The sequence below is a fragment of the Herpailurus yagouaroundi genome, unplaced genomic scaffold (assembly GCF_014898765.1).
Source record: "Herpailurus yagouaroundi ecotype Mexico unplaced genomic scaffold, PumYag 67641, whole genome shotgun sequence".
NCBI lineage: Eukaryota > Metazoa > Chordata > Mammalia > Carnivora > Felidae > Herpailurus > Herpailurus yagouaroundi.
Window position 1 is genome coordinate 4757759 of NW_024420442.1, and position 2692 is coordinate 4760450.

A 2692-nucleotide genomic window follows, 5' to 3' on the forward strand; every position below is an offset into this window, starting at 1 on the left:
CCACAAAAATGATCACCTATCTTCTCCACTATTGGCATTCTGCATAATGTATTAGGGTTGAATGAAGCTTTGGACATTTTTGTGTTTGTTTCTTTTTGTACCAGGATTCGTTTCCTTTCATCAGAACTAAATGAAGGTGGATAATCACATGTCAACATAATTGGGTTTTTTTCTGTTTTATTCTTCCATAATAAGTGTTTTCTTGTTTCTGTTTTTGTTTTTGTTTTTGTTTTACATTTTAACGGTAATTCATTAAGAGGTAACAGGAATAATGCTGTTCATTCCATGTTTGGAATAGGGGTGTTATCCTTTAATCAGACTAACAGAATAGGAAGAGATAGAGCAGAAGCAGAATAAAAGGACATACTAGCAGAGATACTTTAGAGCAGAAGCAGAATAAAAGGACATACTAGCAGAGATACTTTAAAAATAATTAAAGGAGGGCACCTGGCTGGCTTAGACTGTAGAGTGTGCAACTCTTGATCTTGGTGTTGTAAGGGTGACTCCATGTTGGGCATAGGGATTACATTAAAAAAAACAAAACAATGAAGGACATTGTCCAAAAGATTTAAGAAACCTTAAATATTCCAAGTAAGAGAAATAAAAGGAAATTGTACAGTAGGCCCATGTTAATGAAATTATTGATATTTAAAATTGAGGTCATGTAGGATATCTTCGAAGAGAAAATGTACTTAAGAGATGAGCAACCAGTGAATTTACAGTTGACTTGTCAACAGCAGTGATGGAAGCCAAAGGCCAGCAGAATATTATACTTTTGCCAAAAAAAAAAAAACCTAAAGCGCAATGTAGGATAATGCATTCAATGAAAATGTTATTCACAGCTGAAGGAGGATCTAAAACTGAATGGATGGTAAAAGAATTAATGTGTTCCACAATACGTATATGATCTAGGAAGAGACAAAATGTATTGGTCCACTTTAGAATTAACTTAAATATGCATGCACAAATTTCCAGAGAAAGCACTAAAAGAATAGAAATGGAATGTATATATTTTAAATTAATGGAAAGAATAATGTGGCAAGATTGAAAAATTAGTTTCAAAGGAAGGAAAAAGGAATCAAAGATTATTTGGGGACAAAATAAATGGTGTGAATAAATCCTATAGGTGTTAAATATAAATTAAATATACACTACTTACAAGTAGACTCGTTGTTTCCATTAAAAGACCAACTTTCTTAGAAAGGATTCAAAATGGTTAGCAAGGCTGGCCCGCAGGCACTATGGTCTTCGTCACCACACAGCTTTGCCTCCCTGAGAGGTACTGGAGAGTCTAAGAGGTGCTTCAACTCGCAGGGCATTTCCAGGGAAGGAAGAATCAGCGCTACAGACTGGTGGTCGGAGCTGTCACCAGAACTTTTGTGAAATGTAAAAAAGTGTGAAGACTGAAGAGGAGAATGAGGACACTCTGGATTAATAGAATTATGCCTGCTTCCCAGGAATACAGCCTGCAGTACACCCAGCTTTCATTGTCAATTTAATTAAGTGCCAGGTGGAGGTCAACAGGAAAGTACTTGAAGGTCTAGCCATCTATGAACCAAAGACTTTTAAATCTTTGACTGCTTTGGCCATCAGAAGGCAACAGGAAGGATTTGCTGATGAAGTTTTGGAGTGATGGGGGGCTCATGGGGTCCAGAGCTGATGGCCAAGAAAGAATTCTTGAAGACATCATTGGTGTAAAAAGGTGGAAATAAAAGGTGATTTTATTAAAGCACGGAGGCAGGACCCGTGGACAGGAAGAGCTGCACTGGGGTTGTGAGGGGTAACTGATTATATACCCTCAGGCTGGGAGGGGGTCAGGGATAGAGTATGTCTCTAAGGAATTTTGGAAGCAAGGTTTTCAGGACCTTGAAGGGCAGCTGTTGCTAGGGAAACACCATTTATTACTGTTTAATAAAACCACAGTCATGAGACCCTTAAGATGTATATTGATGGGTCATACACTTGCAGAATGATTGCCAGCATATATCTTAGGGCAGTTGAGATAAAGGAAGTAGACCTACAGGATCCTTGAGGTTGGGATTAATGTTAAGCCAAGGTTCTCTTTTGACCCCAGCAAAGTGTCATCCTTGAGGCAGTGGAGCTCCTAGAGTGACATCACTCTGCTGGTCTCAAGGACTTGTCAGTGGGCTAAAGGCAGTAAGGGAATTTCATTTTTCATTTGCCTTAGTTTCCCACATTACCATGGCAAGCACTTATACCCCTTTCTTTTGTTCTTGGGTAGCCAGCCAGGAGTGTCTGAGGAATATCACACATATTCTACCCGGGATGGGGGTGTGAGCATGCCATCCTATATTTTGCCCTCAGCTTGCCCCAAGCTCCCTCATCATTGCTACTGCCTTTGGCACCAGGAATGAGCCTGAAGGTCTATTTTCCAGAGTGGTGCAGTATCACTGAGGGGGAGTCCAACACTGCCTGCCATTTGCAGCTGAGTATCTTAGGGAAAGATTTTTTTCTCCCTGTTGATCACCCTAACTAAAATAGAGGCTAAAAATTACCTGTAAACAGTGTATATGTTCTCTTGTGAACAGTGTATATGTTCGGTAGGCAATCATATTAATTTACATTTTAGTAACTGGTTTTAGAGAAGGGTTTCTTCCCTCATTGGAACAGATTCAGAAATCTCTTGCACAGATTCTGTGAATAAAGCTCATGTGGTATTGAAGAAAAAAAG

At 39.2% G+C, this 2692-nt stretch overlaps 1 pseudogene; it reads left to right on the forward strand.

Annotated features, from left to right (window-relative positions):
• Nucleotides 1-1241: 1241 nt before the first annotated feature.
• Nucleotides 1242-2415, forward strand: LOC121025423 (39S ribosomal protein L20, mitochondrial-like; annotated as a pseudogene).
• Nucleotides 2416-2692: the final 277 nt, after the last annotated feature.